The following is a 15,136-nucleotide window of genomic DNA, read 5'->3' on the forward strand; positions in this document are numbered from 1 at the left end:
TCGAATTGAATGGATGAACTTAGGACGATTTGAAAGAAATCAAACACAAATGTCACCATATTTTTTGTAGAGAATAAAGGTTATGAGAGAGTTAGGGTAAGAAAGAGAAAATAAGAAGTAAAGAATGAGGAGAATGAAAGATATAAACCCCGAAATGTTTTTAAGAATTCCGTGTTCTGTAGCAGCGGCACTCGATCGAGTGACTGAGGTACTCGATCGAGTAGCCTCTACTCGATCTAGTTAGGGGTGCTCGGTCGAGTTTCGACATTGGCAAAATTGACATCGATTCTGTTCTCCAGCGAACTCGATCGAGTAATTCACCTACTCGGTCGAGTGAGGCCCACTTGGTCGAGTAAGTCAAAATAACCAACGAAAGATTACGAATTGATTGGTCGTCCCTGCAAAATAATAAATCGCTCGGAGTCTAAGGCATGCTTAGAACTTGTCACTAGTTATCTTTTATACTAATACTATCAACTATTTATCACTTTACATATAACAAAAGTATCGCATCCGCAACGTTATAGCGATACTATATTGCGTTCCATATAACATACAAACCTGTTATTACGTACTTTAATTCACACATTCACTGATAGTGGTAACGGTATTTTACCTTATTCATATGCATATCAAATTCTACAACACAACATGCTCATACAATTCAACGAATATAGCAAACGTACAAACAATTTATCACATACATGCCACCACATGTCCCTACACGTGCTTCTACTACCTCCCATTGTACCATTCACATACTCACGCATACACAACTATACAAGCAATTATGCATCACATGTACTATCACCTACACACATGACATTACCTTTATACATATATCTTGCATATTACACACACATATATGCACACATAATTCCCGACTCAATATTCTTATTCGAAGTGGCTGGCTTAAGCACATTGGGGCCAGGATTTTGGAATGAGGGCGCCTTCTCACCCAAAATCAAATACACAAGGGGCTCCAAATATACATACATCAGGTTCATTTTATTTGACTCACTACGTTCATTATGTTTATTGGTTACAGGTTCCAAAATCATCGCTCTAATACCACTTTGTAACACCCCCATCTACCAAAGAGCCTTAACAAGACTTTCCCTAGCAGATACGAGCATTACCATCTCGGTTGCCCGAGTAATAGTATATCACAACGTCAATAAAAGAACTATTACAATTTATTACAAGCTTTAACTCAACAAAAAAGATACAACTGATGAACAACCAACTACGATGATACTATCCATGCCAAGACTCGGTAAAAGACTCGTCCCTCCAACGCACCCAGATAAGCTCCATAAAACAACACCTGCTAAGACTGACTGCTCACCATAATGGATTACCGTAGACACATAACAAGAAAGAAACACAGACAAAACCACATAAGGTCAGTAACTGAAGAACAACATACAAAACATAGTACAACACAAGTAAAAGCCTCCAACTCCACTACTGCACCAATCACCTACTAACCCGAAGGTACAGTCCTGCCGGATTACCAATCGCAACCAGTAATCCACACCGCCGGTGGGGACTGTAACCTTACCACCTACGCCTCGCTCAAACCCATAAAGCAAATAACCCATGTCCATTAATGTGCACATCCCCCTTGTGACGGGAACCACAAAAGGCGAATAAAGGGCGTGAAGTCATTCCCGACGATGATTCCACTTAGCCAGGGAAGCACCTCGCACACAACACAATAATACTATTACATCAGAGATACCACGCACCACACATGACAACCAGTCAACAGTACCGAGTAGAAAAATCTACTTTTAGCAATCAGCAGCCAACATCGTATACATCCATATGAAGGCAAGACAACCTCCATCAACACCTATCACAACCAGTAGGAAAACCCCTATTACTAACAACCATAACCACAAGGAAACCTAGGTATGATGATGATGACTTACCTATGCTCGGCATTCCGGCGGCAAGACCGCGGCTCGACTCAAGCCTCCGTTTCCATGGTGTCTTCAAGTGTAAGGGATCTAAAAAGGTTGAAGGATGGTGAGGGAGAAGGCGTGTCATCGATTAGGTTTTGGTTGAAAATGAAAAAGAAATTGATTTGGGTTTACGACTTCACGATTTATAACTTAACGCTGAACTCGCCGTACTCGATCGAGTATGTAGCCTACTCGATCTAGTCACTAGACTACTCGATCGAGTAGCCTACGCTAGATCGAGTTCCTACCTCCAAAAGGTTACTATGACGCAAGGCCGAAAGAGTAAAGGTTCCAAGAGATCTAACATATGTCTAAGGTCAGTCAACGGGTCCCTAACAAGGCGGGTATTATATTGGATACTAGTAACCAATGTCAGTCGCAAATTTTACTTTGGCGACTTTTTTCAGTCGCCTGAAACTTGTATTCTTGTAGTGTTTGTTTAATCCCAATACCGAATTCTTCCCTCTCAACCTCCACCAATGGATTCACTTCCTCTCCTCCAATAATTTTGTGATCATCTTCTCGGAACTAGCTTTTATTCTTTGGCGCCTTTGGTCTATCATCCAGACCTCCCCTAGCCCCGACCCCCAACTAACTCATTTGCCTAACCATTCACCCCCCCCCCCCCTCCCCGCCCTTTGCACCAACTAAAAATTAATGTCGATGCCTCTTTGTGTCAAGTTTCTTCTCTTGTGGGTATTGGGTGTGCGGTGAGAGACTCCAAAGGTGCTTGGGTTTGTGGTTGGAATAATAGACTTTTGGCTCCTAGTCCTCTGGCGAGTAAACTCCTCACCAGTCGTCATTAAAGAGGGAATTACGTATGCAAGCTCTCATGGTGGTTTGTTTGATCTTAGTTCAGGTTGCTTGAACGCGGTGCGATTGATTTTAGGGAATGCGTTACCTTATTGTAGGGAACTATTAAGCGCCTTACCATTTTTGGCGCTAACTTACGAGAACAGGTCCGCCAATGCAGTTGCTGATTCCATGGCAAAATTCTCATTGAAAGACAATTCTACTTTTGCGGGCTGGAGCTTAGCACCTCCTTTTGTAACCGATTTATGTAATATTGCCTCTCAGGGCCTTGTTACTGCCTCTCAGGGCCTTGTTACCCCCTTTATCCCCTGACCCTGGCCTCTCCTTAGCATGTAATCTGACTTTTATCTCTATTTATTTATAGAACCTTCTTTAAAAAAAAGAAAAAAAAAACTTATAAATTTTTCATTTAGATAATCTGTCTTCATATTATTACGTTACCTCTATGGCTCTATTTGGTTTATCCAATGAATAAAAAATGATGTGGAATTGTCTTGAAGGGTGGATCGTAGACAGCTACAATGTCGCTGACATTAATATGAGAGAGCATATGGTTCGGGTTTAATTGTCGGTGATCATAAATGTAGAAATAATGCATTTCGCAGATCGACATTCCACACCCCATACCTTCTCTTCACTTTATCCTTTCTTAATAAATGACATATTCATCATTTTTCTGGCAGACATACTGTGATTTCCTGTCTATTCTTGTAGCATTAGAAACAGGGTTTTTTTGTCAAACACAATCTTAAAAATTTTTTTTTTAAACACCACCTTTAACAAAAAAGTTTGTAAAACACAACCTTTAATAATTTTTTTTTGTAAAACACGACATTTTAGCCAAAGTTTAACCACTTGCAATAGGGTGAGTTTAAGTCGATATTTGAGGTAGCAAGGTCGATTTGAGGTGTTCTTAGACTCTTTGGAAAGGTAGGAGTACAAGCTTTCTAGGGGTTACCAATACGGTGGTGATAGGTGGTCTTATGTGGAGTCTATTATTGTGTAAAGTAAGTCTGGTCAAGGAGTGAATTAGAGGAAAAAACAAATCAGAAAAACACCAATTCACTCCTTGACCCACCTTACTTTACACACCAATAGACCCCACATAAGTCCACCTATCACCACCGTATTGATAACGTCTGAAAAGCTTGTACTCTCACCTTTCCAACGAGTCTAAACACACCTCAAATCGATCTCGTTTGCTATCTCAAACATCGACTGAAAATCACCTCATTGCAAGTGTTCAAACTCTAGCCAAAATATCGTGTTTAACAAAAAAAAAAATTTATTAAAGGTTGTGTTTCACAAACTTTTTTTTTTAAAGGTAGTGTTTGGAAAAAAAAGTTTTTTAAAGGTTGTGTTTGACAAAAAAACCCTTAGAAATAACTTGCTTTAAATTTCAGTCGCCTATAAATGAGAGACGGATTTAGGACTTTTACACTGCGAGTTCGATTCTTATCAATAACATATTTGCCCTATGATCCTTAGTTCCTTCCTATAAATGTGAGTCCATTGCAAATTTAAAATAAAATTCACCTTGTGAAATAGTGCATAATTGTTGCGGAAAAATTTATTCCATAAAAATAAATCCTCATGTACTATCTTTTATTTATCAAACACTCTTAATTCCATTACTGAGATACTAGTTAGTTAGACATGTTAGTAAGAGTTATCGACCTTCATCTATCTGTTATTTATTAAAATTAGCTTTAGCTAATTATCAAACACCGCCATTATTTGTCCATCATGTCTAGTTTAGTCTTATTTCGTATACTAGTCCCTCTCTTAACGGAAATATTTTTAGGTTTTCTAATGGTATAGATTGAAATTTATCTTTCTTTAAATAAAACTACAAAACATTAAAATCAAACTGCACAAAAAATAGTTAATTAGTGAATACTAACAACTATTGTTTGTGTAAAAAAAAAAAAAAAAAAACCACACTTGATTTATTGCCTTGAGATTAATCATAGACCATGTTATGCGGAAGCGTTGATATCTTGTGTTGGCCGTACTGCATCATGTTCACTATCCATAATATTACGATATTGTCCGCTTTGCGCCAAGTTCTCACTGATTTACTCCTTGGCACCTTTCCAAAAAGGCGGGCTCTTACTATTATATTTGTGGATATTTATTATAAACATGATTTCTCATCCTTGTACCGGCGATGTGAGACATGGTTTGCATCCTAACAGACCAAAAAGTGATAGTACATCTATATTTCTCTTTTCTTCCCAGTTTCCACCTCTCAAATTCCCTCTCACATAATTTATGAAGTGGAAAAAAAAATTACGGAGGGGAGTACTACATAAACGTGAATTTATGAGGTTTCGGTGAGAACCACTAAGATAATGAGAACGGTGAGAATCCTTACTAAATCTCCATCAAATTTTATTTCGGAAGTTTAGATGAATCATTTACCCTTAGTTTAGTTTATTCAAACATATTATTTAGTATCAACAAAATTTATTAATTTTATTAACAAAATATACTTAATGTACACAAATACAATTACGTATATTAAAAGGGCTATAGATGCACAAAAACTAATACTAGGTGCATGAAAATAACGGGTTTTACATGCACGAAAACGAGTTCTAGGAGCATGAAAATTGTTAGATGCATGAAAATGAGTAAATATGTGTATGAAAATTAATAAAATGTATTTCGCCTGGATTATCGTCAATAGTTTATAGTTTTTGGATCAAGAAATATGTTATCTAGCCATAAAATTCTATGCCAAATCCAAATATGTCGTTATTTTTTTTTAAAAAAAAAGTCCGTAAAATAAAATTCGCACAATTCTCATTATGTTGGTGGTTCTCACCGGATCCCTATGATAATTGAATCACAAATTCTCATTGAAGACATGACATATCCGTCACAAGTTGAAGACGGATACCATTTTACCTCACAATGTACCCACTTTTTCTCTCTCTGCAACACTATTCATGTGGTCCCCTTTCTCCACTAACCCATTTTGTTACCATTTTATCTCACAAAATATCCGCCACAAATGGTAACCCGTCACAAGGGAGACCAATTGTAATTGAATAATAAACCCAAAGTACTAGTAATATAGAATATGATGTGGTACAGAAATAATTACAAGTACACCAAGAAGGCAATAAGCCAAGAAGAAAAAACAAGCAAGCGTAAATGGGGTTTGGCTGCTTATATGAACATGTGCCCGAAACACAAGGTAATTAAGGGACACTAATAATCAAAGTCTAATGATACTAGGACGCTTCTTTGACGAGATCTTGTCAGTAATTTTCTTGATTACAGTACCTTGATTAACTTGTACGAATTCTGATTCTAATTTTAGCTTTATTGTCCGTACAATGTGATTACACAAAATTTATTAGGTTTTATTATGCTGAAATACTCCATCCAATTCACAATAAACCTCCGTATTTCCTTTTTTGGTAAGTGTTTGTGTGGTTCAAATTTAACTATATGGTGGGGTAGTGTATTTGTGTGGTCCAAATTTAATTATATGGTGGAGTAGTGTATTTTCTTAATTTTTGTGTCAAAATGAAATGGGAGGTTTATTGTGAATTGGAGGGAGTACAAACCAATGTATGTGTATCTTCTCATTAACACAAGGGTTTTTCTCCTATGCCCACTAGGCATAGGATAAGAACCCAAAATAGAAAGTAATAAATGTATTTTCTTGTAAATCAAAGTAAAAGTAGTTGATATTGCAATTTCCCATACAAATATCATTTATTTCTTTTCTTTTTGGGTTTCTTATCCTATGCCTAGTGAGCATAGGTTAGAAAAACCGTTAACACAAAAACACTTTGTCTTTGCAAAATGAGATTCTGTCGTTTTCTCTTGGCACCTTATGTTACACGTAATTGTGGTAGTACATAAAAGTTTGGAACATCATGTATGATGTATCATTACCGTTGGGAGATGTAATCAACTTAATTCCCAACCATCAACTCTCAACTCTCAACCAAGTGACTGTAAAGGTTAGGGCAGAGTACGGATCGGGTATTTGATCCAAAGTGCTAGTTCGGATCGGATATCCATATTAGAAATCCTGAAGTTAGATATCCAATATCCAAACCAAATGTCTCGGATATCCAATGTTCGGGTATCCAAAATAATCGGATCGGATGCGGATATCCATCGGATATCCATACTCTTGAATTTACTTTAAAATTAAGTTTGAAACACGATTATATTCATAGTTTTACATGATGATTTTCTTTCGTATTCTTATTCCAATGTTCTCGCTATAACATTTAAGTACCACCTAGATATTTCTCTAATATTTTAAACATTAATTAAGTTGTTGTATCAAATAAAATTTTATTTTCTCGAAATTATACTAGAAAACTATAGTTTCGGATCAGATCGGATATCCAAATGTTTTAATTCTAATATCCATATCCAAACCAAAACCAAAGATTTCGGATCAGATATCCAAACCAAACTTAACTTTCGGATCGGATATCCAAAGTTTCGGATCGGATACGGATCGGATATCGGATCAGTTTGGATAATCGGATTTTTTGCTCTGCCCTAGTAAAGGTTGTATATTGAAGGTTGTAATTGATATTTCCTCCATTCAACTTCACTTTACCACTTTCTTTTATCACATTTGCCAACACATATTTTACACACTAAATACCGTTAGCTATGTATTTGCAAAAATTATAAAAGTTAGATATTTTTAATGTACTCGTAAAGACGAATCAAACAAGATCACACATGAATATATTTTCACTTACGTATTGAGAGAAAATTGAAATTGAATACACTCTTATGAATAGTGTACAAAAATGAAATTGGTAGAGTGAAGTTGAATGGAGGAAGTATATTATTGATGAAGGGTTACACTATACTTATACGGTACAATTGTGTATGAACACTGCAATTATGGAAAATATACAAGCAGACTCCTTGATTGTAGGAGTAGAATAAGCTAGAGAATCAATTAGTTGACTAACCTAAATATACACTAGAATAATATATTGATGAATTATTCTCCTTGATCGTGTTTTGATTTTATATTATTAACATTCCCGCGCAAGATGGACGGTTGGAGACGAAGACCAATCTTGGATGAGAGTTCTAAGAAGCGAGGCTTGTGGAGAGGCTTCGTCAATGTGTCAGCGAGTTGGTCGGTACCATTAATGTATTGGATTCGAATGGAGTCTTGACAAACTTGTTCTTTGACAAAGTGAAATAAGAGGGCCAGGTGTTTCATGCGAGAGTGAAACACTGGGTTGGCCGAGTAATGTGTTGTAGAGAGGTTGTCGTAGATTGCGGGTGGGGAAATATGTGTGAAACCAAGTTCAGTAAGGACCGATACTAGCCATACTACTTCCGTGGTTGTATCAGCGATAGCACGAAATTCGGCTTCAGTTGAAGATCTCGAAAGAGCTCGTTGCTTTTTCGAGGACCAAGATATGGGGTTTTGGCCAATATACACTAAGTAACCGGTGGTGGAGACATAGTCTTCGGTGTCACCTCCCCAATCTACGTCACAATAGGCATGAAGGGTAAGCGGAGTGGAATGATTGAGGTGTATGACGAGATGTAGAGTACTATTTAGGTATCGAAGGAGTATTTTAAGAGCAGTCCAATGACTCGTGGTGGGGTGAGTGAGAAATTGGGCTAGCTTGTTAACTAGGAAGGCAATGTCGGGTCTGGTAAGCGAAAGGTATTGGAGGCTACCTATGATTGCTCGATAATCAGTGATGTTGTCGGTGCGTTGATGGGGTTCCTTGACAAGCAGTGGATAGACAGCCATGGGGGTGGTGGCCGGTGAGCACTCATGCATATTAAATTTATGTAGAAGATCAGAGATGTATTTTGTTTGATTGAGGTGAAGTCCAGTTTTTGTTGGTGTAACTTCTATGCCAAGGAAGAATGATAGTGGACCTAGGTCTTTGAGGGAGAATTTGTGGGAGATACAGTCGATAAATTCTCGAATGTGAGTAGGGTCAGGTGACGACGATGTCGTCTACGTAAACAAGCACAAAGAGGGTGATGGCAGGTCTTTTTAAAATAAATAGAGAGGGGTGTGAGATGGAGTTTCGAAAACCATAGGAGAGGAGGTAGGTTTTGAGTTTGGTGTACCAGGCTCGGGGGGATTGTTTGAGCCTGTAAATTGCGTTATCAAGTTTACAAACAAAGTCGGGTTTGGCAGTATCTATGAACCCGGGAGGTTGGTCCATAAAAACCAAATCAGTTAGTTGACCTTGAAGAAACACATGGTTTATGTTGATTTGATGAAGATGCCATCAATGGGCCACGACAATGGATAGGACAAGTCGAATGGTTGCGGGTTTAATAACTGGGCTGAAATTTTCGGAGTAGTCGATGCCAGGGCGTTGATGAAAGCCTTTGGCAACGAGTCTCGCTTTATATTGTTTGATGGTACCATCAGGATTGTACTTCACGCATAAACCCATTTGCAGCCTATAATGTTTTGGGCTTGGTTTCGAGGGACTAGTGACCAGGTATGGTTGAGGAGGAGGGTATGATGCTCATCAAGCATTGCAGCTCGCCATCGTGGGTCAAGTAGGGCTTGCTTTGTGGAGGTGGGTGTGGAATGGGGTGAGAGAACAGTGGCGGTTTTGGCATACTTTGGGTTTGGTTTAACAATGTTGTTGGAAAGACGAGTGACAGCACGAGAAGGTGGTAGAGGCGGTGGCGGAGGTGGTGGTGGTGGGGAGTAGGGCTGTGATGGTAGGATAGAATGAGCGAGGAAGGAGCGGAAGTGGGGGTGGGTGTGGGATGAGGTGGAGTCGAAGGAGGAGTTTGGGGTTGTGTGTGTTCTGGGCTAGGTGAGGGGCTCGTCGTGGAGGACTGATTTGTGGGTAGGGCGGGTTCGATGAGAGGTAGGGTGAAGTTGTAACACCCCCATACACCAAGGTGCCTTACCAAGGCCACCTAATGCACGGAAGTGCTACTATCTCGGTTACCCGAGGCATAGTAATCAAAAGTGACCATCAAGACACATAATTTAAGCATAAAGTTTAAAGTGATTACATCAAAACCAACTTTAAAGTAAAGTACAACTGTTCTAAAACCAAACTACAACTAAAGTAACAAAAGGTCTTATGATAACACAGCGGAAGATTACTATCAGACTCGTGGCGACTCTATCTCCCGCTAATCCCGCGCGCATCCATAGTATACCTGCTAGACAACTGCTCGCCACCCCCGAATGGATCACCACAGTTTTTAAAACATTTAAACGGGGTCAGTTACTGATTATACAAAACACAATATATAAGATACAACACACACATTACCCAAACTCCGTCACAACTCCACACACCTGACTACACACTAAAGTGTGTAGTCCTGCCAGAATACCCATCGCAACAGATATTCCTCGCCGCCAGTGGGGGACCGCAGCCGTAACCACCTAAGCCCCGCTCATCTCATCCGAGCGATAACCCATGTTCATTAATGTGCACATCCCCTTCCGTGGCGGGTTCCACAAAGGGTGAATCAAGGGCGTGAAGCCACTCCCGCAAGTGACTCCACTCAGCCGAGGGCGCACCTCAAGTACCACAGACAAACAATCATAATCAACTACATTATACAACAACAATCACCAATTACCAATTCCAATACGATGTGAACCAACAACAATAAACAACCATCAACAACATCATGTAATCAATAACCGAGTAAGGAAACCCTACCTGGAATAAGCAACCACGAGACCGTCATAAGCAGCTAATCAGTAATGCTACTTTACGAAACCTCCTTCTATAATCACATATTCATACAATTACCATCTAATCAACATAATACTCCCAAAACCCCCAATTCTACCCAATTAGGGTTTTAAACAAAATCAACAAAACAATACAAAAATCATACAAGGAACTTACCCACGACGCGACGAACTCAACGGCGTAAAGAACACGGCGATCCGACAACCTTAACCCTTGGGATTTGATAGCAACGCGAAGAACAAAAGCAACGTAACTTATTTCCTCTCTTTAAAGGTTTTTAGAAAAGATAAAAGTGATTAAGAAAGATGACGGAACCGTTAAATACTAATCACGCGTTATTAACAAAACCCGGCTAAAACAACCCGTAAGACCAACTTATTCGATTGAGTAAGTGACTTACTCGATCGAGTGCCCCTTACTCGATCGAATGTCACACATAATCAATCGAGTACCCATCAGGCAGACTACTGTTTCGTATAAAAACATACTTACTCGACAGAGTAAGTCCCACTCGATAGAGTACCCATAAACATAGAAAACTGTAGTATTACAGTCTTCTGTCCTTAAAACGAACTTCGTCCCCGAAGTTCAAACCCAACCTATAAAAAACGAACTCTTAACACCAACTCCACCAACTATGCCTACCTCCACAACATGGCTCACGATATTGTATCCACCACATTATAGTCTGTCGACACTAACTCCATACATTTCCAAATACCATCCACTACGTCGCTAGCTTCGTCTCACTACCTGTTATCCACTAGAAAATCTACTATCAAGACACTCATAAACATCAAACGGAATGTTACATTCTACCACCCTTAAAAGGAACTTCGTCCTCGAAGTTTACTCCTACTCATAACATCATCATCCAACTTTCAACACTATCGAACTCATAAACATCATCATCCAACTGTCAACACTGTCGAAGTATTCTCACACTCCTAAACATCACACTACTACAAGCACGGCCATGAACTATAATAATATCAAGCACAATACAAATCCATCCTTTATTCTACACCAAAGCTCAAACTCCCAATTATACCGCAACATGTACAACCATCAAGCTCTCTTTGTCGCATCCTACTCCTCTTAAGATAAAAGTTACGTCCTCGTAACTCACTAATACTAGATCCTTTGCTATACTTTCCAAAATCCTCATCACCACCGCATGTCAAAGATAACCGATTATAACCTCAACAGCTACAACCATTCCTATATCAATGTCTCTCTTCCTCTTACAGTCCTCATTCCTCAATTCATTCTACACTCCATCTAATCTATACCATAAAATCCTCAGCGAAATCACCACACCAACTCTTCAACATTACCGCAAAACGACATACTCCTCTATACATGCGCTTATGTCCATAATCATAATTCACGATCCACAATTGTTACACACACTCTCACTAGATCCTCAAGCTCTCCCTTTTATTACCACAACTCATCCACAACTTAACATGATACTAATTTCCAACACCCTATACTCACTGTCCCAATAAAAGATTATGAACCATCTGCAGCTTCCAGATCAGTACAACACATGTTCCACAAATCACTTGCCATTACTATGTCAACCAATGCACTTCTAACAGAAGATCACAAGTACTCCAACAACCTCTCGCAACTGTGTCCCATCAACAGGATATCACTATACCATGACAACAACGGAAATATACACAAATATCTTCCATATCATACTCTACCCTCACTCCCAAGCTGAAACTGGTAAGACACATCAATAAACTAAACAATCGACTATCTGTCCAAACCGAAACTCGTAGGAAACAGCAGCAAACAAAACAACAATCTATGTATAACTGGTATGTACTTTCGAGAACTCGTATCATACTCATCCCTCCTACTCCACCACAACCGATGACGGCATCGCAACACCGCCACCACCACCAACAACCGCAACGCAACGCGAAAATACCCGCATCACAACATGAAGTACCGTGCCCGGATCACCACCCGAGGCACAACAGCCACATTGATAGTCATCGCAACTTACACAATTCCAATAAACACTGACTTAGTATAACTTTCCAGACAAGAAAACTACTCAAAACCGCTTTACTAGATCACAACGCAACATATTACAAGGAATAAACAGATAACAACCTTATGAATATCATTCATACCTTTTCACAGAATAAACATATATCATGAATACACATACAAGTATAACTAGCCATGCCAGATCACCCAAATTATTACTTTTTGAATATCATTCCATTAGGTTACCATACCCAACATATATTACAGAAAATTCAGATAACAACTTTATAACTATCACACCATACCACTTCTCGTGAGGTTAGAACCTCACACAAACATTTATACACATCATAGACCCGTAATCATATTCAACTAGTCAATCCTAATTACGTAAGTTACCACGTGATAAAGGTTATCTCTCGTCCGAGCTTAACTCGCATGTCCTTCATAACACATTCGCCCATCCGCATAACTATCACCTCCTGAGAAATGTAACCATACCATTAATACTCAACTACTAGCAACCGTATCATATAACCACATCTTATACTTCCTCACAACCATACATATCAATCTGGTCTTTACAAAATCAACCTCTTTAGAATGGCTATCTTTCCTGCTTATCATCAACCTTAACCACTAGTGACAACACCTCAACACCACCACCGTTCGTATATCAAACCTCTTACACTCATCTCTAAATATCACTGTTCCTTTCCCATCTTCGGTTAACATCCCAAATATCAAACATCAAATCCATCAACAAAATTTTGCCTGAACACTCATTCCAATTCTATCCGTAATTGTATCGTCACCTAACTCCCCACCAAAATCTCTTATCGTGTCAATACTTTACCAACTTCTACTCCCCATAATTCCTCGAAACTCATGGCTAACCTGTTGTCCTGAAACTCCTGCATAACCATTAAATTACATCCTCTCATGATGCTATCACACATCTCCATGATTCCTTATTTTCTTATTTCTTAACTCTGGTCAACGTTTTCTCAGCTTACTTTCATCCTTCTCTTCCCTTTACACTCAACAATACAAATTATTAGTTCATCTCCTTACTCTTTGTACCTAACTCTCTGGTAATCCGGTTACTTTTTCGTTGCTCCAAAACTCAAATTCCATTACTTCGTATTGGTACCTTCTCACTCCTTCTCACCATGGATCCTCTCTCATCATTCTACTCACTCACACTTGCCACTAATCAATCCACAAAATCAACGTTTACCGTTCAACTTTTGTTTTTCTTCCTCTACAAACCCAAAACTCATTTCATACCGTTAATTGCGCAAGGAAATTACACACTAGGTTCACCTCTTGATAATCCAAATTCCCAAACTAAATCTCGATCTACAAATCCACATCGCTGCATACTCAATCTAAGTTCTTTATACACCATTCTTTTTCATCTATCTACAACGACCTTTTCATTACATATATTCTTAACCAACCCGGTTATAACTATCTCCCTTCATAATCCTTAAACATCTATCAAATTACTTGAATTAAAAATAATGAGAGAGATTCTAGTGAGAGAAAGTTCTGAAAATTCTATTTTCTTTTAGGGTTCTGACGCAATGGCTCGAACAAAAAAGCATAACAATAATCCCAAATTAAATTCTCAAAAACACAAAAATACGTTCCTAACTTCTGAAATTAAGGATCTACAATCGACTGATTTAGATAATGAGCTCGATATTCAGGATGATTTACAGGAAAAATTGGCAACTGCTCAACAATCAAACGGAAAGAGGCTGGATGCAGCGAGTTGTTCTCATTCGAGTCCCTTGAAACCTCGAATTTTGTTGAGGATGTTTCAGTGAGATTGACATCGGTCAATTTCTGTTTATTGCTTTATTATTGGTGCGAGGCCACCATGGATGGTGGTTTCTGGTTTTATCAAGCGTGTTTGGTCTGGTTTTGCGATAGATAAGATATCGTTCATGACGAATGATATTTTTATTGTTCGGTTTAAGACGAAAGAACATCAATAGAAGGCGTTGGATTATGGTCCGCTTATGTTTGATAGTAAACCCGTTATAGTTAATGAATGGAGGCCTGAAGCATGTCTTGTTAAGCATGATGTGCAGGTCATCCCAATTTGGGTTAAGTTGCAGGGATTGGATATCAAATTCTGGGGGATGAATAGTCTTAAGAAACTTGGTGGAGGGATTGGGAAGGTGATCAAATGTGATGAGAATACTGTTCGTAGGAATTTTTTGAGTTTTCCTCGGTTACTTATTGAGGTGAATAAGGATCAGGATTTTCCTAAGGACATTGTGTTTGTGGATGAAACTGGGAGCGATCAATGTGTGCAGGTTGAGTATGAGTGGCTTCCAATTTCTTGTCAAAAGTGCAAAGGGATTGGGCACTCTCAGGATCAATGCAAAATTGACTCAAGGAAGGTAATGCCTCAGAAGGTATGGAAGCCTGTGGGACCTAGAATTGCTAAGCCTGTTGCTCCTAAGCCTGTGACTAGACAGCCTGCTGGTCCTAAAATTGGGACTAGACAACCTGTTGTTCCAAAGCAGGTAGTGGTTCAGCATCAGGTCGTGGGACATAAGGATAAATCTGCTACTCCTGTGAGCTTGCCTATCGTGAGTCCTGTGTTTA

This window comes from Silene latifolia, chromosome X (assembly GCF_048544455.1).
Source record: "Silene latifolia isolate original U9 population chromosome X, ASM4854445v1, whole genome shotgun sequence".
NCBI classification, from domain to species: domain Eukaryota; kingdom Viridiplantae; phylum Streptophyta; class Magnoliopsida; order Caryophyllales; family Caryophyllaceae; genus Silene; species Silene latifolia.